Raw genomic sequence first — 27,533 nt, 5'->3', positions numbered from 1 at the left:
ACTGAACTACCTCTGGCTGGAATCCCAGGCATTATTCCTCTATGTCTTGTTTTAAGAGCAGTGTGTGGTTTGTCTTAATCAGTCATGGTTGTGGTGGTGATGGTTACTGGGTGAGAGTCGCTGGGACAGAAAAGAAGAACTGGAGGTAGCAGTGTCCAGGAGAGAAGTGTTTGGGGAACATTGTGGTACTCTCTCCTCTTCCTGTGTTTTACAGCATCCCTGATTCCAGTATAAAAATATCTATGCCTACTTCCTGTCTAGGGTAGCCTAGAGAGCTAGGGATGCTGACAAGTTTCCATTTCCTGGCCTGGAATATTGAAGGAATTTCAGAGGCGCAGATAATTACCCTCAGCTTATCCTCCACAGACTGTTCATGTTTAGGTCACTGGATAGATATCCACACATACTATTTTAATTATTTGTGTCAGTGAGCTTATGAGATCTTACAAAGCTAGATCCTGCTTTTCCAATGTCTAGGTGCCCAAAATAGTCAAACCATCAACCTTTACCTCATTCTACATTTTTTCTTAAAAACACAAAATGTTTCTTTTCTCTATTGCCTGCAAAGCCCCCTGCTCACAAACATTAAAGAATATGCACTCTTAAGTCCTTCAGACCTAAGTTCAACTCTAGCTGTGTGAACTTTGCCTTCGAAGTGTAAAATAAGAGGACCACCACCAACCTCACTGAGGGGTTGTGAGAATTCAGTAAGACTTTGTGCATTAAATTCCTAGGAGAGTCTATCATGGAAACAATTTCCTAGTCATAACTGTTAATGGCCTAAATTTTGAAATACTTATAATAATCTTCTAAGGAAACATTTATAATACCTAAAATTTATATGTTAGTAGCTTTGCCAGTCACTGTTCTAAGTGCTTAACATCTCTTCACTTAGTTGTCACAACAATCCTTTGAGGTGGGTACTATTATTATCTCCATTTCACAGATGAGGAAATTGAGGCTCATATAGTTTAAATAATGTGCCCAAAGTCACCCAGCTTGGCAAGTGGTGGGGCCAGATTTTTGATCCCAGGCTGGCAGGCTCCAAATTACATGTTCTTTTCTTAAATTCACTAATATCAATTATATTCATGATATTGTGCTACCATTACCAACATCTATTACCTCCTTTTTCATCACCTCAAACAAAAACGACTCACCCATTAAGCAATAACTCCCTCTTCCCACCCACCTCCACCCTGCCCCTGGCCCCTGGCCCCTGGCCCCTGCTAATTTATAAACCACCATCTGTCTCTATGAAGTTTGCCTCTTCTAGATATTTCATATAAGCAAAGTCATATTGTCTTTGTCTTTTTGTTTCTGACTTATTTTGCTCAACATGATGTCTTCAAGGTCATCCATGTTGTGGCAAGCATCAGAACTTCATTCCTTTTTAAGGATGAAAGATTACATGTTCTTAATCACTAGGTTATATTAAATATATTTGCTCATGCTAACTTTAAAATATGGACTTTAAAACTGTTTTCAATTAATGGGCACTTACTAAGGACCCTCTAGTGGTAGGAGTTGAAACAAAGAAAGAAAAAGATGTAAGTTACTGCTTTTTAAGGATTTTAACCATTTAAGAGAGGATATGCACACAAGGATAGCTTGAAAAAAGTAAATAAATCAGCATTACTACTGTGAACACTGCTTTACCTGCCAAATTTTGGGCCCTCTAGACCAATGCTTCTCAAATATTCCCATGCATGCAAATCACCTGGATAATATTGTTAAATTCAGTCTTTGATTCAATAGGTCTGGGTGGAAGCAGAGATTCTGCATATCAAGCTTGTTGTTGAGGCTAATGATGCTGGTCCAGAGACCATACTTGGAGTAGGAAGCAACTACACTGCTACTTACCAATTAGATACAACTTATCGAGGGTCTACTATGATCCAGTGCTTTTCAGTTAAACATGTTGATGACTTTGAAGTTGATTATATGGCTACTGGGGTGATAGTTTAGGAATGTCACAGAATAATTGGTTAAAAAATTGGCATGATATGTGAAGGATACTCAGGAATCTGTGGACTCTGAGCAAAACATTGACGTGGGCAGAAAGGTGAGCCTTGATGCTCTGTAGAGGGTGGACAGAGGAGGACCAGCTCAGAGACTGATGTAGAAATTCAGGCAATGAGAGGATAAAGGCCTAGAGTGTGATTATGACAGTAGAAATGGGCAGGAAGGCCTGGTTCCAAAAGAGATTGATTAATGCAAACCACTGAAAATTCAGCACATTTAGGATTTCTTCAGTAATAGCTCAGAAATGACTAGTGCTCTAATGTTTGGAAAAATCACTTCACCTCCATTATCTCATTTCATCAACTCAGCAACTGTGGGAAATTAGTAGTTATTTTCACCCCATTTTACAAATAAAACAGACTGTGTCACAGCAACTTAAACCAAGTCTAAGAAAAGGCAAAGGTAATTGCAAGTAAAAAGACATTGAGAAAGGATCATAATTATCCATCTTGTTTTTATTAAATTGATTTTTTCTTATTAACAAAGTAATATATCTTGATTATAAAAATAATATATGAGATCATTCTACATGGTCATATTGTCTGTACCCATTCTTCCACTTCTCCCCCCCAATTTATTATGACCTTTACCTTTGTTGTTAGAATTTTTTTTTGAAAACTTCATTTTAAATTACTGTATAAAAGCCTATCATATGGATGTTGTGCCAGTTTGGATGTATTACGTCCCCCAAAATGCCATGTTCTTTAATGCAATCTTGTGGGGGCAGATGTATTTAGTGTTGATCAGGTTGGAACCATTTAATTGTTTCCATGGAGATGTAACCAGTAACACCTTTGATTAGGGTGTGACCTGTTGACGGGATTGTTTCCATGGAAGTGTGGTCCCGCCCATTCAGCCTGGGTCTTGATTTAATTACTGGAGCCCTATAAAAGCTCAGAAACAGAAGGACTTCAGAGCAGCTGCAGTTTAGACATTTTGGAGACAGCCGTTGAAGGCAGAGTTTGCTGGCACTTTGGAGATGCTAGCCCAGTGTTTGCTCCGGAGAAGCTAAGAGAGGAAAAACACTCCAACAGCAACTAAGAGTGACATTTCTGAGGAGCTGAAGCCTAGAGAGGAACATCCTGGGAGAAAGCCATTTTGAAACCAGAACTTGGAGCAGACACCAGCCATGTGCCTTCCCAGCTAACAGAGGTTTTCCAGACAACATTGGCCATCCTCCAGTGAAGGTACCCGATTGCTGTTGTGTTACCTTGGACACTTTATGGCCTTGAGGCTGTAACTTCGTAACCAAATGAACCCCCTTTATAAGAGCTGATCCATTTCTGGTGTTTTGCATTCTGGCAGCATTAGCAAACTGGAACAGATGTATTCTAATTTATTTTACTAGTTCCATGTAATTGACCTTTTAGGTTTCCAATTTTTTTATATTATAAATAACATTGTGGAGAACATCTTTGTACATACATCTTTGTCCAAGCATGTGATTATTTACATAAAGACTTATAAACTCTTTTAAAAGTCTTCCTACAGACTCCTAGTCACATGTCTGAACAAGGAATCTCTTTCAACATGGCCCAGAACAACTCCCCAACAAGGCGATTGCTACACATCAAAGGCACAGTTGCACCAAATTCACAGCAGATCAGTTGAAAATTTTCGTTGATAGTTTCAACCAAAAACCATACCTGTGTTATGCTACCAAACAAAAACTTGCTTTAGAAATTAACCCTGAAGAGTCTAGAATCCATATTTGGTTTCAGAATTGAAGAGCTCGACACTCCTTCCAGAGAACAGAACCTGAGCAGTCCTTAGACTCAAGCCAAGCCTACAGGCAAGATGCCCCCTGCAGAGATTCAAGATAGAGAAGCCAGAGAGTGCCATACTTCCTATACCTCTTCCCAATTAGGCACTCTTATCAAGGCACTCAAGAACAACCCTTACCCTGGGATTGATTCCAGACAATGACTTGCTAAAGAAATTGGGGTTCCAGAGTCAAGAGTCCAAATATTGTTCCAAAACAAAAGATCTAGATTATGCGTCCAGAGAAGAAGAGAACCTGAGGAGATCTTAGAAAAAATACAAGCCAAGGGACAAATTCTCCGAGATGAGAGAGTTCAAGGCATGGAAGCAACAAAAAATATCACCAACCTCACTAGCAACTGTTTATTTTTCTGAAACCAGAATGAGGGGGCACAGAAACTAGTTCAGTATATCTGATATCATCATCCTGAGCCCCAAATCTTTCTCACTCTTCCTGGGAATGCACCCTTCCTCTAAGACTGCAAGGTGAGCATTCTGGAAATGGTAAGCAAGGCTTTAGGAGGCAGACGGGTCCAAGAGGCACTCCACAGTGCTACTGACCCAGCCCAGATCTAGAGTTCAGTAGAGCTGAAGACAGTGAAAATAAAATGAATACATGTCATTTCATAATCATCATAGTACTAATTGATTCAGGCAAAAATCATCAGTGTATATAAAAATCTTAAGGTGAGTCTTTTATGAAGAACAAGATATATATTGTCTCAAAGAATCTGCTCACAGATTACTTATTAATTACAATAGGGAAACTGATAAACTTGCAATGGAGAAAGCTGAGAGACTCCACCTTAACCAAGAGCTCAAAACAATAATACAGAGTGACATGAGGTATCTCCTGATATGAAGCATCCAAGAAAGACACAATATCCCTTCTGTGGTATTACTGCTGAAAGTGCTCATGCTTAATTTAATCACAGGGAAACACCAGACAAACAAAATTGAGTGACATTCTACAAAGTAACAGACCTGTACTCTTCAACAATAGATTGAATAATTGCAATAAGGATGGAGAGAAAGTATGCTAACCCAGGAAGTTTCCTGAAGAGTTATCTTCTATATGTAGCATGTGCTACCATTTATATGGGGAAAGGACACAAAAACAGAGATCTTTTTATATCTAAAATTTTTCTCCAAAGATGCTCAAGAAACTGGTAACAGTAGTTATCTCTTGGGAAGACAGCTGGAAAATTGAGACGGGAAATAGAACTATTTTTTTTTTACTTTAATATATAATTTTTTTACTTGTAGTACCAAATAGTCAACTCAAAATTTCTCATTTTAACCACTTTCAAGTACACAATTCATTGGCATTAATTCTATTTACAATATTGTGCTACCATCACTAACATCCATTACCTCGGCTTTTCCATCACCTCAAATAGAAACTCTGCACCCATAAAGCAATAACTCCCCCTTCCCCGCACTCTCCACTCCCCCAACCCTTCCTGCCACCATGGCTGCTGGTAACCTGTAATCTACAGTCTCTATGAAGTTTGCTTATAGGTATTTCATATAAATGAGATCATACAATCATAAAAATCTTCCTATAGATTACAACTGACTGACTTAATGCTTGATAGAGGATCATGGGGTCAGCCTAGAGCTTGAGGAGGTTAACAGAGAATCTCTCTTTGTCCAAGATTATATAGTGAACTCTCGCTGCCCTGGACATGCACTGTCTTTAATTACCTTCATTCCTGAGTGTGATGTTTAGGTTTATGTGTCGCCTTGGCCAGGTGATGGTGCTCAGGCGTCTGGTCAAACAAGCACTAGCTGAACTGTTACTGCAAGGACATTTGTGGCTGGTTAATAAACAAGAAGGCTGGTTTATTAAATCATCAGCCAGTCGACTGCACCTGTGACTGACTACCTCAATGAAGGGTGTGTCTACCTCAATGAGAGAATTCAATCAGCTGGATTTAATCCAATCGTTGACTTTTAAGGGAGAAGACAGAGAACCTTCACTTCCTCTTCAGCTAGCCAGTGTCTCCTGAAGAGTTCATTGAACACATTCATTGGAGTTGTCAGTTTGCTGCCTGCCCTTTGGAACTTGGACTCGTGCATCCCCACAGTTGCATGAGACACTTTTATAAAATCTTATATTTACAGATATCTCTTGTTTTTAGAGAATCCTAACTAATATAGCTTGGTACTGGGAGTGGTTCTTGAGAAACAGAATCTTAAAATGGGCTGTTGGTAATGGTTTGGCTGGATAGTCAGGGACTTAGAAGGAACATGATTGGAAAATTGGTGACAAAGAAGTCTGGGAAAGAGTTATGTGGCTAGATCTTTCTGAGTGGGCAAAAAGATGAAGATATTTGTCACCAGAGGGTGACTTCAGCAGAAGAAGATTTTAATAACCAAGTGGATAAAATGACCCATTTGGTGGATACCAACCAGCCTCTTTCCCTAGCCACTACTGTCATTGCCCAATGGGCTCATGAACAAAGTGGCCATGGTGGTAGGGATGGGGGTTATACATGGACTCAGCAACATGGACTTCCACTCATTAAGGCTGACCTGATCACAGCCATGCTGAGTGCCCAATCTGACAGCAGCAGAGACCCACACTCAGTCCCCGATATGGTACCATTCCCCGAGGTGATCAGCCTGCTACCTGGTGGCAGGTTGATTACATTGGACCACTTCCATCATGGAATGGGCAATGATTTGTTCTTACTGGAATAGACACATACTCTGGATATGGGTTTGCCTTCCCTGCTTGCAATGCTTCTCCCACAACTACCATCCATGGACTTATGGAATGCCTTATCCACCATCATGGTATTCCACACAGCATTGTTTATGACCAAGGAACCCACTTCACAGCAAATGAAGTAAGGGAATGGGCACATGGCCATGGAATTCTCTGGTATTACCATGTTTCCCATCATCCAGAAGCAGCTGGGTTGATAGAATGGTGGCATGGCCTGTTGAAGACTCAATTACAGTGCCAACTAGGTGGCAATACCTTGCAGGGCTGGGGCAGTGTTCTCCAGGAGGCTGTGTATGCTCTGAATCAGCATCCACTCTATGGTGCTGTTTCTCCCATAGCCAGGATTCATGGATCCAGGAGTCAAGGGGTGGAAGCTGGAGTGGCACCACTCACTATCACTAGCAGTGATCCACTAGAAAAATTTTTGCTTCCTGTCCCTGCAACCTTAAATTCTGCTGGTCTACAGGTCATAGTTCCAAAAGGAAGTGCACTCTTACCAAGATACACAATGATTCCATTGAGCTGGAAGTTAAGACTGCGACCTGGCCAATATGGGCTTCTCATACCTCTGAATCAACAGGCAAGGAAGGGGATTACTGTACTGGCTGGGGTGATTGATCCTGACTATCAAGGGGAAATAGCACTGCAACTACACAATGGAGGTAAAGAAGAGTTTTCCTGGAATACAGGAGATCCCTTAGGGCATCTCTTAGTACAACCATATTCTGTGATTAAAGTCAATGAAAAACTGCAGCAATCCAGGCAGGACCTTAACTAATGGGCCAGAAAATTCAGGAATGAAGGTTTTGGTCACCCCACCAGGCAAAGAACCACGGCCAGCTGAAGCGCTTGCTGAGGGTAAAGGGAACATGGAATGGGTAGTGGAAGAAGGTAGCGATAAATATGAATCATGATCACATCCCAGTTACAGAAATAAGGACTGTGATGGCATGAATGTTTCCTCCTTGTTTTTTTAAGATTGTATTTTTCATTTTGTAGTATTTAAGTTATAGGAAATCAAGTTTAAGAGTCAATGTTACCCAAGGACTTGAACCCTGTTCTGGAGAGATTTAGTGCGTTTCCAGTTGTGTGCAGGACAGCTAAGTATTGTTAGTGAAATATGTCTGTTATTGTGTTCTATTTAGAGATTAAGTATAGTTTATGGTGATGTGTATAGCTGCCAAGTTGAGAAGGGTTTGACTGTGATGGTTAGGTTCATGCTTCAACTTGGCCAGGTGGTGGTGCCAGGTTTCTGGTCAAGCAAGCACTAACCTGTTACTGCAAGGACATTTGTAGCTGGTTAGTAAACCAGAAGGCTCATTTATTAAATCATCAGTCAGTTGACTGCATCTGTGGCTGATTATATCAAAGAAGGGCATGTCTTCCTTAATGAGAGAATTCAATCAGCTGGATTTAATCCAATCTGTTGAAGATTTTTAAGGGAGAAGAGAAAGAACCTTCAATTCTTCTTCGGCTAGCCAGCGTTCTCCTGAGGAGTTCGTCAAACACCTTCACCAGGGTTGTCAGTTCGCTGCCTGCAATATGGAATTTGGACTTGTGCATCCTGCCCTATGGAATTTGAACTCGTGCATCCCCACAATTGCATGAGACATATAAAATCTTATATTTACAGATATCTCTTGTTGATTCTGTTTCCCTAGAGAACCCTACCTAATATACTGAGCTTTAGGGTATCTGGCTTTTGGCTGCATTTATCGATACAAATATTGTCGTATAGGAGGAAGATAGCTTGCTGATGGCAAATAGATTTTGTTTCTCTAGCTCTGTCCTCTCTCCTGCTCATTTGAGTGTTAGAAGGCTTCTGCTTTAATCTTGGCCTCTTGCTTGGGCTTTGGCTTCCAGGTTAATATGTCTTGGAAAATTCTGCTGCACTCTGGCCATCAGCACTGATCTTGCTCTTCTAATGTTGGTCTACCAGCAATGGGTATGACTACCCACTGGGCTCTGGACTAGGGTTGGGGGTAAGGCAGTGGGGAGAAACAAAATAGAAGGACTAGTGCCTGCCTGTAAAGGGCTTATCCCTCCTTGGGGAAATAGACCAGACGTGGGATAATTATGGAACACATCAAATCGAAACACTGGCTTATGTAGCTTGAAAGTCTGTAGAGAAAATCAGATATGTTAATGGTATTATGGGTGAGTTTGTTCTCTTCTTTTTGCAAATCTGTATTTTCTTTGGTATCTATATCAAAGAGGTAGGAAGGCAGTATAGTGTGAATCTGGAGGCAGAGAAAGCTGAGCTGAAATTCTAACTCTGTCATTTATTTCTTGTATGACCTTGGGCAGGTTACTGAACCTCTCTGAATGTAATTCTTCATCTGTGAACTGCAAGTAATGATATTATTTATATGTAGATTTGTTGATGAGAATAAATGATCTAAGCCACTAAGTGCTTTGTGCTGTACCTGGCACACAGGAATGCTCAATAAGTATTACCTATTATTATTATTAATATTATTTAAATAAAAGGTTAGTATATATGTGTTTGTGTGTGTATGTGTGTGTTTATATATTTAAAAAGAACAAACAGAATAGGTTAGGAATTTAAAGAATCCTAGAGCTCCAGTTTTGATTGGTTTTACTTCAGGAAAGAACCTTTTCCACTAGGCTACCATGGGAAAGGTGAGTCATAAGCTGCTGCTGCTTCCCTCCCACTACCAATGTTTGGAGGTTGGTTCCTTAGCTGTCCAGAGCTGGCACCATTTGGCAAGGGGTTGGAGATGAAAGACTGTAGGCTTTGGAGCCAAAGACATCTGGGTTCAAAACCTGGAAGTTCTCTTTCCTAGCCATCTGCCCCTGAGCAAGTTCTGTGAAGCAACTCCCTGTATCTCAGTTTCCACATACTAAGGCTGCAGGATTTTTTTTAACGAGAATTAAGCAAAATAGTAATACCAGTATGATTGGTCATAGTAGATGTGCAAACGTTTAGATTTTCCTTTCAATTCTTGCTGGAATTTCTGCCTAGTTTTTGCAGTACCACAACCTCTACTGCTTCTCCCAGCCTGGCCTAGGGACCCGCTCTCTCAGACCTCATAGCTTGATAAAACTTTGGCTCCTAACAGTATCTCCTTTTACTTATCACACGTGTCAAATGTTGATCTCTTAACACGAGTAAGCCAAAATGTCCTTTTCACCAGGCTATTCAGAATTTTGCTCACCAAACTCTGTTCCCTTCAATCTCCCTTTTACTTTCCCTTGTGAACATGCTATTTCTTTCTCTTTTCTGGCTTCACAGTTTCTCCACCTCTATGTTAGGTGGGATGGAGTCATGGGGCTTTCCATATCAAAGCAAAATATTCCCTCAAGCTCTTGCGTTCTTGCTCTGGCACTGTTCCTGGAAGCTGGTTAGTTCACTGGTTAGTCCTCCCCCTTCCCTGTCCCCACTTTCTATATGGACACCCAGAATTCTTTCCTCTCAAATGTGGTCTTTGATGAAAAATGGGCCTGACTTGTTTGGTGCTGATTGTTTGCACCTCTGATCCATCAGACACATTAGGTGTAATGGAAAGAGCCCATCAGATACCACTGACTCACTCACCCAGAGCCCAGTATTGGCCATTCCTAAGGAGCTTATTAGCCTGCTAGCCAAGGCAGTTAACACTAGCAGAGCCCTAAAAGCATTGTAGACAAAAAGTGTTATGTTCTCTGCTCTGTGGGATAAGCATTTTTGAGATCTGAACCAAGTATCTGGGAACTTGGAGCTGATTCAAAGCTACAGCATCAGAAGATTGTTGGTGCTGCTTGCTCACAGGCACCATAGCAGGAGTACTGGAAAGCAAGTGAGTGGAAATAAAAGGATTGTTCACATGGGAACGGTGATTTAAGACATGAAGGTCAATTTTTAAAAGTATTATATGGCAAAAGTATATTCTTCCAAAAAGATGTTGAAGACATTAACCATTGTGTTTTTTATTGTCCCTTATATATGTACCTATAAAATTTCCATTTATGATCCAGTACCCACAAACAGTTTGCTTCCTGACAAGCTACCTAAAGTGTTTGCCTTTATGCTTTGGCTGTTAGGAAACTCAGAGCAAATGTGAATATTCAACTGTAGCATATATTGACAAAAGTTCTTTTTTTCTTTATAAATAAAGTCATCTCCTTCTGTTTTCTAACCATTTTTAAAATTTTTTTATTATCCCATGACAAAATAATTTTTATTGGGAGTTACTTCAAATACTTTTGGATATAAGTTGGACACCTGGAGGTGGGGATTGTCATCCTTGGTTTTTGGCCATTCTGAGAAGTAGGCAAAAGTATAGGAGAAACATCTCAGTCTCCTGGACAGGGCAACAGACCTTGTTGGGAGAAGTACTAGTCATCTTAGTTGGGGTAGAGATAGCTGTGCATGGTCTTTGGTATTTTGCTTTTGAGGAACTCTGTTCTCCAGTCCCAAGCTTGTCTTTTCTGAAATTAAATGTAGATGATTCTGGTGAAAATAGCACATTTATACATGTCACAAAGAGTGCTTTTGCTGCCTGACACCGGAGGCTCAGGTGTCTTATCCAGTGTGAAATTTGTAACCAAGGCATTTGGATATTCAGTTACAAGGAACTAGGGTCCTAACTTCCTGTATCACCCAGAAAAAGGGGGTTGTGAGTTCTCAGTTTGGGAAACATGTTGGCGTCAGTTGGATACCTTAGCACCTTGCAGGCCTCCACCAGCAAAGGGACTTGTTCTGTACTTTTGCCTAGGCTTTCTTGCCTGCATTCAACCTCAAAAGGGAGATGATATGGCTTCAGGGGACAGATTATCACCACTATCAAGTTAATTTTCCTAAAGTCCAGCTTTGATAATATCACTTTGCTGCTCACCATTCTTCCTTGAGGCTGCCTTCATATTCATCCCCTCTTATCCATCTGGCTCAGTGACCCTGGTCATTGCTTTTAGCTAAAGCATAAGTTATTTACCAGAAATTAAATATCTCTCATGTAGCTGTTCAAGAAGCACAGGTTTTGGTGTCAGACAGACCCAGGTTTAAACTTTGGCTTTGTAGGAACCAAACCTCTCTGAGCTCCATTTCCTCACCTATAAAATAAGAGTCAAGGGTACTTCCCTGATAGGGTTCTTGAAAAGCTTAGTGTATTAAGTCAGCATCTGAAATTTATTGAGCATATACTATTTATATCATGATTATTATCTCATGTACCCTTTAAGTCAGGTATGAAAATTAGCACATAAGACAAAAATCTTCAGTTATTGAAATTCCCCTTGAAAATCCCTTGTATTGCCATAATGTACTACATCTTTGTATAGAGCACTATGCAGTAATTCTTAAGTTTGTGAACCACTGAAATGGACTTAAGAAAGGAACAAACAGAAAATGTCTATGTAGGTGTCTGGTTATTCAAACTGTTCTGCCTCTAAGATGACCATCAAATTCCTAGTGTTTTTTTGTTGTTGTTGGATTTATTGTATTATGTTTTCTTATTAAGCCTCTACCTTAATTGATCTTAATGGATTTGTGGTCATGGAGATCTATATTATATGTAAAGCACTTAGCCCACTTTTTACCACATAGTAAGGAATTAATAAAAAAAATTTTCATAGTAGTAGTAGTAGTAGTGAGATATGTGATAGCATCTAGCACAGGATCTGGTATATAATCATTGCTCAGTAAAGTTTGCTGGATTTGATTAAATGGGGTCTTTATATAACTGTTCTTTAAAAAGCAGTAGAAAAGGATTTAACCACCCGCTTCCTGTCTTCCCAAGTTTCCTGCTGTGTCTATTGGTAAAAAAAAAAAAAAAAAAACACATTTACAACAGTCACATTTTAACCTGGAGTTGGTTCTCAAATAGGCCTCTAAGGTGAATGGAACTGTGATACTAACCCATAGAGTCCAGATGAACACTGTTTGAAGGAAATGGATGAATGGATGAAACAAAGATTTGAAACAAACCAGGATTCTCCTTGCCTTTCTGAGATTTAAGGGATCAGGGTTCAACTTGAGCTGTTGCTAATCTTCCTGTCATATGGACCTTTGACATCAAGCCTTGCTGTTTATATAGGTGTAGTTCAGAATATTCCTTGAAAATTTGGTCTGAGCTAGGAAGAGTTAGACTCTTAATGGGATCTTTCTGGAATAAGGACTCAAAAATATAAAAGCTGGCTTTGATACATTGCTTTGAGTACTTCAAGAAAGAAGTGACCCTGGAGAAGGAAGATGGTAGAGTAGCAGATAAGAGCATGAGATTTAGAGTCAACAGAAAATTTAGTTTAAATCTTAATTTTGTCACTTTGGATTTGTGTGTTCTTGGGAAGTCCTTTAACTCTCTGAGCCTCAGTCTCCTCTCCTCTTCTGTAAAATGGAGGATAATATTATGTATCTCTTAGTATTATTATGAGGATTAAAATAGGTGTACTTAAAGCCATAGTACACAGTGAATGCTCAATAAAAGTTAACTACTATTATTATTGTTGCTGTTGTTATATATCAGCTCTCCTCTCCTTTTCAAAATGAGTATAGCTTTATTGTTTTCCACAGCATCAAAGACAATAATGTTTTTTTTTTGTTTTTTGTTTTTTTTTACTTTTATTTTGAAATAGATTCAAACTTACAGGACAGTTGCAAAAATAACACAAACCCAATACACAGAACTCCAGCCTACCCCAACCCCCCTCCACTGATACCCCGATCTACCAACTTTAATATTTTGTCACTTTACCATTTCTTTCTTTCCCTCCTTGTCATCGATCATCTATTGCTCTGTCTTCTGAACATATGAGAGCAAGTTGCACACATCCATGAACAAATAATATAATTCACATTTACATTTCCTATGAACAAGAATATTCATTTATGTAATCACATTAAGTATAGTTAAGAAATTCAAGAAATTTAACATTGATATAAAGCTTACATTCTATGTTTTATTTTTTTCTTATGTCCCAATTGTGCCCTTTTGAGCCTTTTCTCCTCTATTCTTAGATCTCATCCAGGATCATCTATGGCATTTAATTGTCATTGTCTATTTAGACTGTCTTTTTTTTCAATTGTGGAAACATATCTACAGCATAAATCTTACCATTCCAACCCCTCCCAAGCATTCCATTTTGTGGGATTAATCACATTCACAATGTTGCAATGCCATCAACTTCCCATCATCCATTTTTTTCTTTTTTTTTTTAAATCTTCATTTTATTGAGATATACTCACATACCACGCAGTCATACAAAACAAATCGTACATTGGATTGTTCACAGTACCATTACATAGTTGTACATTCATCACCTAAATCAATCCCTGACACCTTCATTAGCACCCACACAAAAATAACAAGAATAATAATTAAAGTAAAAAAGAGCAATTAAAGTAAAAAAGAACACTGGATACCTTTGTCTGTTTGTTTGTTTGTTTGTTTCCTTCCCCTATTTTTCTACTCATCCATCCATAAACTAGACAAAGGGGAGTGTGGTCCTTCTGGCTTTCCCAATCCCATTGTCACCCCTCATAAGCTACATTTTTATACAATTGTCTTCGAGATTCATGGGTTCTGGGTAGTAGTTTGATAGTTTCAGGTATCTACCACCAGCTACCCCAAATGTTTAGAACCTAAAAAGGGTTGTCTAAATTGTGTGTAAGAGTGCCCACCAGAGTGACCTCTCGGCTCCTCTTGGAATCTCTCTGCCACTGAGGCTTATTTCATTTCCTTTCACATCCCCCTTTTGGTCAAGAAGATGTTCTCCATCCCAAGATGCCGGGTCTACATTCCTCCCTGGGAGTCATATTCCACGTTGCCAGGGAGATTCACTCCCTTGGGTGTCTGATCCCATGTAGGGGGGAGGGCAGTGATTTCACCTGCCAAGTTGGTTTAGCTAGAGAGAGAGGGCCACATCTGAGCAACAAAGAGGCATTCGGGAGGAGGCTCTTAGGCACAATTATAGGGAGGCCTAGCCTCTCCTTTGCAACAACAGTCTTCCCAAGGGTAAATCCTGTGGTAGAGGGCTCAACCCATCAAACTACCAGTCCCCTATGTCTGTGGTCATGTTAGCAACCATCGAGGTGGGGTAGGGCAATACCCCTGCATTCTCCACAGGCTCCTCAAGGGGGCTCTACATATTTTTTTCCTTGTTTTTTTTTTAAAATTTTTTTTTAAATCAACTGTATGAAAAATAAAAATATAAAAAAAATAAATTAAAAAAAAATACAATAAAAGAACATTTCAAAGAGACCATAACAAGGGAGTAAGAAAAAGACAACTAACCTAAGATAACTGCTTTACTTCCAACATGTTCCTACTCTACCCCAAGAAAGTTACCTAATATAGCAACATTTCTGTGAACTTGTTCCTACTATACCCATCAGAAATTAACGGACTATAGTCATTCCTGGGCATTCCCAGAACGTTAAATTTACCCATGATAGCTTATCTGTTCTTCTTGGATTATTGTTCCCCCTTCCTTAATTGCTCTCTATTGCTAGTTCCCCTACATTCTACATTATAAACCATTTGTTTTACATTTTTCAAAGTTCATATTAGTGGTAGCATATAATATTTGTCTTTTTGTGCCTGGCTTATTTCGCTCAGCATTATGTCTTCAAGGTTCATCCATGTTGTCATATGTTTCACGAGATCGTTCCTTCTTACTGCCGTGTCGTATTCCATCGTGTGTATATACCACATTTTATTTATCCACTCATCTGTTGAAGGACATTTGGGTTGTTTCCATCTCTTGGCAATTGTGAATAATGCTGCTATGAACACTGGCGTGCAGATATCTGTTCGTGTCACTGCCTTCCGATCTTCTGGGTATATACCGAGAAGTGCAATCGCTGGGTCGAATGGTAACTCTATATCTACTTTTCTGAGGAACTGCCAGACTGACTTCCAGAGTGGCTGAACCATTATACAGTCCCACCAACAATGAATAAGAGTTCCAATTTCTCCACATCCCCTCCAGCATTTGTAGTTTCCTGTTTCTTTAATGGCAGCCATTCTAACCGGTGTTAGATGGTATCTCATTGTGGTCTTAATTTGCATCTCTCTAATAGCTAGTGAAGCTGAACATTTTTTCATGTGTTTCTTGGCCATTTGTATTTCCTCTTCAGAGAACTGTCTTTTCATATCTTTTGCCCATTTTATAATTGGGCTGTCTGTACTATTGTCATTGAGTTGTAGGATTTCTTTATATATGCAAGATATCAGTCTTTTGTCAGATACATGGTTTCCAAACATTTTTTCCCATTGAGTTGGCTGCCTCTTTATCTTTTTGAAAAATTCCTTTGAGGTACAGAAACCTCTAAGCTTGAGGAGTTCCCATTTATCTATTTTTTCTTTTGTTGCTTGTGCTTTGGGTGTAAAGTCTAGGAAGTGGCCGCCTAATACAAGGTCTTGCAGATGTTTTCCTACATTATCTTCTAGGAGTTTTATGGTACTTTCTTTTATATTGAGATCTTTGATCTATTTTGAGTTAATTTTTGTGTAGGGTGTGAGGTAGGGGTCCTCTTTCATTTTTTGGATATGGATATCCAACTCTCCCAGCCCCATTTGTTGAAAAGACCATTATGACTCAGTTCAGTGACTTTGGGGGCCTTATCAAAGATCAGTCGGCCATAGATCTGGGGGCCTATCTCCGAATTCTCAATCGGATTCCATTGATCTATATGTCTGTCTTTGTGCCAGTACCATGCTGTTTTGACAACTGTGGCTTTATAAGAAGCTTGAAAGTCAGGGAGTGTAAGTCCTCCCACTTTGTTTTTCTTTTTTAAAGTGTCTTTAGCAATTTGAGGCATCTTCCCTTTCCAAATAAATTTGATAACTAGCTTTTCCAAGTCTGCAAAGTAGGTTGTTGGAATTTTGATTGGGATTGCGTTGAATCTGTAGATGAGTTTGGGTAGAATTGACATGTTAATGACATTTAGCCTTCCTATCCATGAACATGGAATATTTTTCCATCTTTTAAGGTCCCCTTCTATTTCTTTTAGTAGAGTTATGTAGTTTTCTTTGTATAGGTCTTTTATTTCTTTGGTTAAGTTTATTCCTAGGTACTTGATTTTTTTAGTTGCTATTCAAAATGGTTTCTTTTTCTTGAGTGTCTCTTCAGTTTGTTCATTTCTAGCATATAGAAACATCACTGACTTATGTGCATTAATCTTGTATCCCACTACTTTGCTAAATTTGTTTATTAGCTCTAGTAGCTGTATCATCGAGTTCTCAGGGTTTTCCAGATATAAGATCATATCATCTGCAAACAATGACAGTTTTACTTCTTCTTTTCCAATTTTGATGCCTTTTATTTCTTTGTCTTGCGGGATTGCCCTGGCTAGCACTTCCAGCACAATGTTGAATAACAGTGGTGATAGCGGGCATCCTTGTCTTGTTCCTGATCTTAGGGGGAAGGCTTTCAGTCTCTCACCATTGAGTACTATGCTGGCTGTGGGTTTTTCATATATGCTCTTTATCATATTGAGGAAGTTTCCTTCAATTCCTATCTTTTGAAGTGTTTTTATCAAAAACGGATGTTGGATTTTGTCAAATGCTTTTTCAGCATCTATTGAGATGATCAATTGATTTTTCCCTTTCGAATTGTTAATGTGTTGTAATACATTGATTGATTTTCTTATGTTGAACCATCCTTGCATGCCTGGAATGAACCCCACTTGGTCATGGTGTATGATTTTTTTAATGTGTCTTTGGATTCGATTTGCAAGTATTTTGTTGAGGATTTTTGCATCTATATTCATTAGGGAGATTGGCTGGTAGTTTTCCTTTTTTGTAGCATCTTTGCCTGGTTTTGGTATTAGATTGATATTAGCTTCATAAAATGAGTTAGGTAGTGTTCCATTTTCTTCAATGTTTTGAAAGAGTTTGAGTAAGACAGGTGTCAGTTCTTTCTGGAAAGTTTGGTAGAATTCCCCTGTGAAGCCATCTGTCCCTGGGCATTTATTTGTGGGAAGATTTTTGGTGACTGATTGGATCTCTTTGCTTGTGATGTGTTGGTTGAGGTCTTTTATTTCTTCTCTGGTCAATCTAGGTTGTTCATATGTTTCCAGGAAATTGTCCATTTCCTCTACATTATCCAGTTTGTTGCCATACAGTTATTCATAGTATCCTCTTATAATTTTTTAAATTTCTTCCGGATCTGCAGTTATGTCACCTTTTTCATTCATTATTTTATTTATATGGGTCTTCTCTCTTTTTGATTTTGTCAGTCTAGCTAGGGGCTTGTCAATCTTGTTGATCTTCTCAAAGAACCAACTTTTGGTGATATTTATCCTTTCTAATGTTTTTTTGTTCTCTATGTCATTTATTTCTGCTTTAATCCTTGTTATTTCTTTTCTTCTACTTGGTTTAGGATTGGTTTGCTGTTCATTTTCTAGCTTCTTCAGTTGATCTATTAGTTCCTTGATTTTGGCTCTTTCTTCCTTTTTAATATATGCGTTTAGTGCTATAAATTTCCCCCTCAGTACTGCTTTTGCTGCATCCCATAGGTTTTGGTATGTTGTGTTCTCATTTTCATTCGTCTCTATATATTTAGCAATTCCTCTCGCTATTTCTTCTTTAACCCACTGATTGTTTAGGAGTGTGTTGTTTAACCTCCAGGTATTTGTGAATTTTCTAAGTCTCTGATGGTTATTGACTTCTAATTGTATTCCATCATGGTCAGAGAATGTGCTTTGAATAATTTCAATCTTTTAAAATTTATTGAGCCTTGTTTTATGTCCCAGCACATGATCTATTCTGGAGAAAGTTCCGTGAGCACTAGAGAAGAATGTATATCCTGTTGATTTGGGATGAAATGTTCTATATGTGTCTGTTAAATCTAATTCATTTATCAGATTGTTTAGGTTTTCAATTTCCTTATTGGTGTTCTGTCTGGTTGATCTATTTATAGAAGAGAGTGATGTGTTGAAGTCTCCCACAATTATTGTGGAAACATCAATTGCTTCCTTTAGTTTTGCCAGTGTTTCTCTCATGTATTTTGTGGCACCTTGATTGGGTGCATAAACATTTATGATTGTTATTTCTTCTTGTTGAATTGCCCCTTTTATTAGTATGTAGTGGCCTTCTTCGTCTCTCAAAACATCCCTCCATTTAAAGTCTATTTTATCTGAGATTAATGTTGCTACACCTGCTTTCTTTTGGCTGTAGCTTACATGAAATATTTTTTTCCATCCTTTCACTTTCAATTTCTTTGTGTCCCTGTGTCTATGATGAGTCTCTTGTATGCAACATATTGATGGTTCATATTTTGTGATCCATTCTGCCAATCTATATCTTTTAATTGGGGAGTTTAATCCATTTACAGTCAGCGTTATTACTGCGAAGGCATTTCTTGTATCGGCCATCCTATCCTTTGGTTTATGTTTGTCAGGTATATTTTTTCCCCTCTTTCTCTTATTGTCCTTTAATGAATCAATATTGAATCTCTTTAGTACTGAATGTTTCTCCATCTCTCTTTCTCCTTTCTTTGTTTCTCTTTTGGTAGGTCCCCCTTTAGTATCTAAAGTATGGCAGGTCTTTTATTTGCAAAATCTCTCAGCATTTGTTTGTGAAAAATTTAAGCTTTCCTTCAAATTTGAAGGAGAGCTTTGCTGGATAAAGTATTCTTGGTTGGAAAGTTTTCTCTCTCAGAATTTTAAATATGTCATGCTCTGCCTTCTCGCCTCCATGGTGGCCACTGAGTAGTCACTGCTTAGTCTTATGTTGCTTCCTTTGTATGTGGTGAGTTGCTTTTCTCTTGCTGCTTTCAGAACTTGCTCCTTCTCTTCAGTACTTGACAATCTGATCAGAATATGTCTTGGAGTGGGTTTATTTGGATTTATTCTATTTGGAGTTCGCTGGGCATTTATGCTTTGTGTATTTATATTGTGTAGAAGGTTTGGGAAGTTTTCCCCAACAATTTCTTTGAATACTCTTTCTAGACCTTTACCCTTCTCTTCCCCTTCTGGAACACCCATGAGTCTTATATTTGGATGTTTTATTTTATCTATCATATCCCTGAGGTCCATTTCGATTTTTTTTTTATTTTTTCCCCATTCTTCCTTTTGTTCTTTCATTTTCCATTCTGTGGTCCTCAGGGTCGCTGATTCGTTGTTCAGCTTCCTCTAATCTTGTACTATGAGTATCCAGAATCTTTTTAATTTGGTCAACAGTTTCTTTTATTTCCATAAGATCATCTATTTTTTTATTTACTCTTGCAATTTCTTCTTTATACTCTTCTAGGGTCTTTATGTCCTTTATATCCTGTGCCATGCTCTTCTTCATGTCCTTTATATCCTGTGCCATGCTCTCGTTGTTTGTCTTTAATTCTTTGATTAATTGCTCCAAATACTGTGTCTCCTCTGATCTTTTGATTTGGTTGTTTGGGTTTGGGTTATCCATCTTGTCTGGTTTTTTCATATGCTTTAAAATTTTCTGTTGTTTTTGGCCTCTTGGCATTTGCTTTACTTGATAGGGTTCTTTTAGGGTATGGAGAATAATTCAAAGACTAATCTCTAATTTGTCACATCTACAGCTTGGTGGAGTACACTTTTTCTAACTAACCAGCAGATGGCGACCATGAGTCACCTATTCCCCTCAAGTCAGTTCTCTCCAACTTTGTCTTTGTGGTGTGTGGTTGTCTGATTCTTGTGGGATCCAGTTGGTGCACCAAGTTTGTGTGTGTTTTTGGTGCTGTCTGCCCTGAATTTGGGGCATGTGTCTGAGTGGTTAGGGAGGGAGGGCAGCTTTAATAATCAAACCTCCCAGGTGTTCCTGGAGATTTAAGGCTGTTGCAAGATTCTAAACCTTCATTTCAGTCTCACCACAGATTGTCTCTGCTGCTGACCCACAAGTCTTTGGTATTGGCGTATGGTCCCTGGGATTTCCGAGTGTGTCCCTCTTCCAAGCTTTGCCCTTCTAGGGCCTCTGCTGAGGGAACGTTGTGCTATGTCACAAGTGTGCGCCATCCTTCAAGGGAAGTTCTGAGCCGCTGGGTCATGTAGGTGTGTTCCCAGCCTGCTGTAAGGATGGTTGTATGGGGCACATTAATTTTCCCCTTTTTGCACAGCTCCACGTTCCCAGCTCTGGGACAATTAGCTGTGGGTGCGCAAAAGGCTACCATCAACACCTGATATTGTGGCATGTGCGTGTGTTGCTGGAAATGCTTCCTGTCACACTGGTTTTTTGGTGCGGCTCTGGGCTGTGGCACCTGCACCGGGCAGGAGCGTTCCAAGCCCGCCGGGAAGATGGCTGCAAGGGGTGTGGTTTTTTCCCTTTTTGGCTCACCTCTGCCTTCCTTGCTCCAAGACAATTAGCAGCGGGTGTGTGAAAGGCTATCTTTCATGCCAGATATTGAGGCATACCCACAGCCCGTTCCTGCCACACTTCACTATGTGTTTCTCGCTGCAGTATCTGCAGCCACTTTTTGGTTTTTTAAAAAAGAACTAGTCTGATTCCAAATGCTAACCCATGGTTTCACCACACTGCAGTGTGGCTGCCGGATATTCAGCAGGCTTACTCACTTGTTTCGGAATGCACACTCCTGGTTTCACCAAGTGCATGTTCCTGTGGATTTAGCAGAACTTGTCCAGCTTGTACATCACTGGAACTGGTGTTCTGGGTCACTTTCTGGCTTTTATCTAGTATTTTTTATGGAGGTGTTTTTTTTCCCTGTCTCTCCTAGCTGCCATCTTAGATTCTCCAATAATGTTGTTTTTATATGAACTTTAAAAATACATAAAAGTTTAAAGAAGAAAATGAAAATTACCAACATTTCTACCACCTAGAGATAACCAGCATTAATATTTAGGTGTATGTATATCTCACACTATATTTTTTATACACACAAACACATAGACACTTGTTAAAAATGGGATAATATGGTATGTATTGTTTTGTAGCCCACTATTTTCACACCTAATAATACATTGTAAAAATCCTTTCAGATCTACATAATCATTTTAAGAGCTTCAGAGAATCACACTGTGTGACTATATGAATACTATAATTATTTTAGCCAGTACCATATTAATTAATGTTTAATTTACTTCTAATATTTTGCTGTTATAAACAGTGCCACAGTGGCCATTTGTGTACATATATCTTCACACACTTATCTGATTAATTTACTAAGAAATATTCATTAAAGAAGCAGAATTGCTAGGTCAAGGGGAACACATTTTAAAAACTATATTCTTTATTAATTATATCACATACTGGATCCTTTTTTATTAAATGGGATAATGAGTGTGAGGATGCTTTATAAACTGTCAAATGCTGTATTAGATATGTTACTTGCACTGCAGTTATTATTGCTGGCTATGTGGCAGATTGATGGCCTCAAGGGCTGGAAGAAGGGAGAGATCTTGATTTCTCCCTGATTCCCATGAAATATACCCATATGAACATGCACACATGAGTGGGTGGTTGCTTTTTATTTTAAAGGATCCACATCTCCCCTTCTTCCCCTAAACTGCCAAGATGAAGAAAGACTCTTGTAATCTTGAAGTGAAACAAATGCTTTTGAAGATGGGTGCTTCCAGTCAATGTTCAGACCTGTTCCTTGCCAACCTTGTATAGAGAGACATACGTTCTACCCAGCTGCTCCTGTCCTGATTGTTCTGTTACACTCTGGAGAACAAAGCTTGAGGGCCTGGCTACTTTCTGTGTGTGTTGCTGGGTAGAGTTGGAGGGAAATACTATTTAAGGCAAAGCTGATTGCTCAGTGCCCAGCTTAAGGATACCTTGGTCACACCTACAGTGGAGGGACTCCACTTTCCAGTGAGCCTGACATTCCACAGAGCTTGGAGCAGCCTAGGAGACTAACTCACTCACCTACTCCTCTAGCTTCCTGCTTTTCTAGCAGCCAGAGTGCCTCTTGAGTGTAGCTTTGTTGTATTCATCGTTGAGTAGGGGGAAGTGTGTGTTGAGGAGTCTTGAATCTGGATCTCCTCATCTAACAGCCTGAATTCTCTCTGGCTTCAAAGGCTGGGCACTTGTCCAGGAATGATGCACTTGGCCTCTGTTAAAAGGTGGGGCCAGGTATGGGAATGCAAACAGGCTGTGGGGGTCTGTACAAGGGCAGAAGGCAGCAGGAAAATATGTGACCAAAAAGGGGAGCAGATGCCTATGTGCTTGGCAGGGCTGCACCTTACATAGGGTTCTCCTTGCAGAAGTTTTTTCAATGAGGCCAGTCAGGGAGCTTGGGCTGTTTGAACTTCTAAGTCTGAATTGGTTGATGTTTGCCATAAGTGGTAATGGGCCCGGAAATGATTTACTCTGGGATCTTGACTATATTATTATTAAATCACTGGCATATTGACGGGGCCTATTGAACTTCAAACTGTTTCCTGAGTTCTCTCTACAAATCCATTCTCTCCAGTCCCAGGAAATCATTTATCACTGCTAGCTGTGTGTATGCCGCTGTCTTGGAAGGCAGCACCCCTTAGGTATTTCGTACTCATTCACCCTCCTTTCTACCCAGGTCTCCAGCTAACTTAGCTGTGAACTTTTACCGCTTCTCCCCAATCTGTTTATTTTCTCTTCTGATTATGCTTGTAAGCATATCTTTTGTGAGCATATATTTTGATGTGTTCACATGCATTTCTGGGTATGCAAGTTTGGCTCTACGAGGCTGTGTGAGTATGCTTTTTTGTGTGTACCTTGTTAGAACCTTGATTGAGAGTACAGTGGAGGCAGGCATGGTAGGCAGGAAAGGTATTGTGCTAGAGGGGAGTGATTGGCCCTTCTCTTGGATAGGCAGACTTTGGTAAGCCTTTAATTGAGTTAGGACTTTGGAGAACACAGAAGCTTATTCCCCATCCTTGAATAAAAGTTGAAAGATTACACTGACTCTGGAAGAAAATGTCTTCATTTTTTCCCCAGAACATGTGGAGGTATATTCAGATGGCTAATGTAGTAACCAGATTCAGAAAGGCCTCTCTGTTCAAGAAAACTTGGGGTTTGAGATGTACAGGAGGACTGAAGACAAGTGAAGGTTTTGAATAGTTCTTGTGTACCCCATCCCCCAAGACTCTAAGCCTCTTGAGGGTACTTTCTTCCTTATTTTTGCATTTCCTCATTGGGCCTTGTACAACACAGGCAATTAGTAATTAATGAATGGATTATTAAGGCAGAGAGATAGACTGCCAGGCTTACTGAGACTGTCAATGGCCGTGCAAGCTCCCACATAACTCTTCCAGGAAGGAGGTTTAAGCCTGGTAGGTCTTGTTTCCAGTTGGCCTTAGGCAAGGGTCCCTCCCTTCTCCCTCATGAAATAATTGGCAGAGTGGTTAGAACAAGTGAACGATTGTGCCATAATTAGTTTATGATCTGAGGGCATGCCAGTTTGTAGCCCTGCCAGTCTGCTAGCTGCCACCAACACAGATATGCCTCATAAATGTGCAAGCGACAAAGCTATGGTACTATTCCCTGGGCCTGCTAAACCTAATGACTAAGGCCTATGAACTGGAGTAACTGAGCTAGTGTGTTAACATTTCCTGAACTGACCTTTTATATTTTCATTTTATGCAAAAGTAACCTTTATATTTCTTTCAGTTGTTAATCCTTGCTTTGACTTAATTGCAACATTCATCTATCTTTCTCTCTCCCCTCCTCCCTCCCTCCCTCTGTCCCTCACCTCTCTCCCTCCATCCCTCCCTCCTTCCCTCCCTTCCTTTCCTCCTTTTCTTCTTTCTTTCTTTGTTTTGGAGTGGGGAGCATAGTGAGGCCAGGGCAAGAGAAAGCATCTGGCTCATTGTTTGACAATAAATGAAATCATTCCCTTCTGATTTGCTCAGGAAACGGCTCAGCCAATATCTTTTGCCAGTTTCACCCTCCTGGCTGGTATGATTTTTATACAAATCTTCTCTTCCACTATACTGGGAGCTCAGGAAACCCACCTTTGGTGTTGAGAAATCTGTAAACCAGCCAACCTAATTCATATAAATGTATACTAGATGTCAATGCCTGACCTCAGCAGATCTGGATTCTGAATATGGCTTTTGCTTCTGAGGATCCATGAGCTCACCTTTCCTTTCCTGTCCATCAACTTGCATCTTATTTTTATTTCAGATGCTCAGCATATGAGTCGCTGGACCCATTAAAGTTGAATTCACTGTGCATTCTGACAAAAGCACTAAGCAGTTCATGTTCATAGGTAGACAAAATGATTTACTGACTTACTAACCCTGTTTTTACATATGAAAAGATCAAAACATTTTCTAGAACGACCAAACTCAAAGAATGATTCCCATTAATGACCTTCCTTTCAGAACTATTAGGATTATTGTTTCCAAAATCACACAAACAGAATTAACACTGTTAGTCCCATCCATGGAGCAGACCCAAGGTGGGAAATTCTTCATTTTTTTTTTATATTCTTGTCATTTCAGCCAAGTTTTAAAAGCTTAAATTTCTTCTCTCCAAAGAGGAAAGCAACCCTGGTGATACTTTGGTTAAGCACAGTGAAACCTGTGTCAGAATTGTGACCTCAGAATTATAAGATTATAAATTTTCATAGTTTTAAGCCATTAATTTGTGGTAATTTGTTACAGCAGCAACAGAAAACTAATACAAACTGGAAATTTTATTTAGATATACTTATCAGATACATTATTTCAAAGTATTTTCTCCCAATTTGTGAGTGCCTTTTCATTTCTTGAAGTTGTCCATTGAAGCACAAGAGTTTTTAATTTTGATGAACTGCAACATACCATTATTATCTTTGATTGCTTGTGCGTTTACTGTTTTATCTATAAAATCATTGCTTAACCCAAGATCAAGATATCCTCCTGCAGTTTCCTCTAAAAGTTTTATAATTTTTCCTCTTACATTATTGTTTGTGATCCACTTTGAGTTAATTACTGTGCATGGTTGGAGACAGAAGTACAAATTTAATTTTTTTTGCATGTCAGTATATAGTTGTCCCAGTACTATTTGTTTAAAAAAATACTCCTTCCCCATTGAATTGTCTTGGCCCCTTTGTTGAAAATCAATTGACTATAAATGTTAGAGCTCATTTCTGAACTCTTAATTCTATCATATTGATCTGTATATCTATCTATATCCCAGTACTACACTGTCTTGATTACTGTAGCTTTATAGTAAGTTTTTAACTGGGAAGTATTAGTCTACCACCTTCTTTCTTTTTCAAGATTATTTTAGCTATTTTGAGTCCCTTCAGTTTCCTTATGAATTTTAGGAAGATGACAATCTCTGCAAAAGGACCAGCTAGAATTTTTTTTTCTTGCCTTAAGTTTTAATGTTTATTTCCTCAAGACAGCCTAGCCTGTACTCTACTTGGATAAATTTTACAAGCTAGTTTTCTGATGCTTCTAGTTTTAAACTTTGACCATGTTTCTTATGACAAGGAATGCTGCAAAAATACTCTTGTTGAAGAAAGAATTATGGTCACAAAATAATTTTTATCCATTCTACAGTGTTTCAGACTTACCAGTTGATTTTTAAACACAAACTAGATATAGATGCTAATGGTGGCTAATATGGTATGTTTCTTATAGCAAACTGTTATTCATGCAACCCTTGTGCTCAAAGGGGAAGGCAGAGGATTTCCTACAATGGGCCACCTTATAAAGAGTTCTTCTTTTTGTACAAATTAATTTATGTCACATTTAATTTAGTGTACATAACCTGAAAACTGAGGTATTATTCCAATTTATAAAAAACACGTAACTTTTATGCAAGTTTTAAAAATACAAAGTTTTCTCCCTAAAGTGGCTCAAAATAGATTGTTCATGGCTGCCTACATCTGTGATAAAAAGATTCTAAAACAATTGAACAGATAAGACATATTATTAAAGGTGTTGCAACCACTACTTGATTTGTACATCTACTCAAACCTCTTCATTGGTCTTTATTCAGCATATATGTACCAAATTCCATTTTAGAAGTTTCCATGTCATTTTCATAGAAAACAAATTTGAAAACAAGTAACATTTAAACACAACATAGTATTCTATCACAACTGAAACTTTTTCTCCTTCTTCTTTACAGGACTCAACAAAATCTAAAAATGAGCTATGCTGTAGATTTACATCATGCAAAGATCTTTATGTTATCTCTGAAAATGAAAAGAATGGCATTTTAAGCACATTTTACTGTTTTATACTATTATGGTAACTTGTGTTCTCCAATACAGTCTGTTTTGAGGGAAATTTATGATTTTTTTCATGCACAAATCTACACAAATTAGTTTTGATGACATGAAAAGCTTTTCATAGTATCAAACATACATCTGGTGCAAGTGCACAGAGAAACCTTTCTGAAAAGTTTTCTGACTTGAGAAACAACTAAATAGCCATACTATTTAAATAGACTAAAATTAAAAAGGGGGTGGGGCACAAGGGGGGATAGAAAACATGGGCTGCAGAACAAACCATGTCTGCTATTAAACCTGTCTTTCTTTTCATGTCCCATGTACATTAACACTTATGATCTCAATTTGATGATTTACTAGGTTTGTGATCAGCCCCCTGAAGGTGAATCAAGCTTGCATGCATTCACATACAGCACCCCAACCACACTCTCATACACAGTCACTCCAGTACCAGGAGTCTGCTTCATGAGTGAAGAGCCTTAGATTTGAAAGATAAACCTGGTTCTCCATCACTGGGCTAGGCATTCATTCAACACTGTCCCAGGCATTCATTCAACACTGTTCATTCACACACTGCTTCATATCAAGGCCTTGGCTCATCTACCTTTGACTTATATGGGCATCCTATTCTCTTTTATGCTTACAAGGCTTGAAGATGACATTACTGCACTTTCCCCTCAATTGATATAGGGTAATTCAGTGTTCCTTCTCAGGCAATGAAGATATGTGATCTGTAGCCCTTTTTACTTTGCACAACCTAAATAAGCATTCATGCACCCACTCACCATCTTGACTTCATTTGGGCATTTTCTGTGATTCCAAATGAAATCTTCACATTTTCGATCCCAATATAATCAGGTTCTGCTCATTCATATTCATTATTTTATTCTTTCTATTATTCATCTGCCTTCAAGTTCATTGTCTCTTTCTTCTGCCAACTCAATTC

General features: G+C 38.9%; 1 protein-coding gene and 1 pseudogene across 2 annotated transcripts in view; both read left to right on the top strand.

Moving 5' to 3' along the window:
- Positions 1-27,533, top strand: part of SHROOM4 (shroom family member 4) — a 274,039-nt gene that overhangs the window by 51,170 nt on the left and 195,336 nt on the right. The window lies entirely within an intron of this gene.
- Positions 85-4,959, top strand: LOC119523230 (annotated as a pseudogene).

This window comes from Choloepus didactylus, chromosome X (genome assembly GCF_015220235.1).
Source record: "Choloepus didactylus isolate mChoDid1 chromosome X, mChoDid1.pri, whole genome shotgun sequence".
NCBI lineage: Eukaryota > Metazoa > Chordata > Mammalia > Pilosa > Megalonychidae > Choloepus > Choloepus didactylus.
Note: the sequence above shows the minus strand (reverse complement) of the source record. Positions and strands in the feature narration are given on the sequence as shown.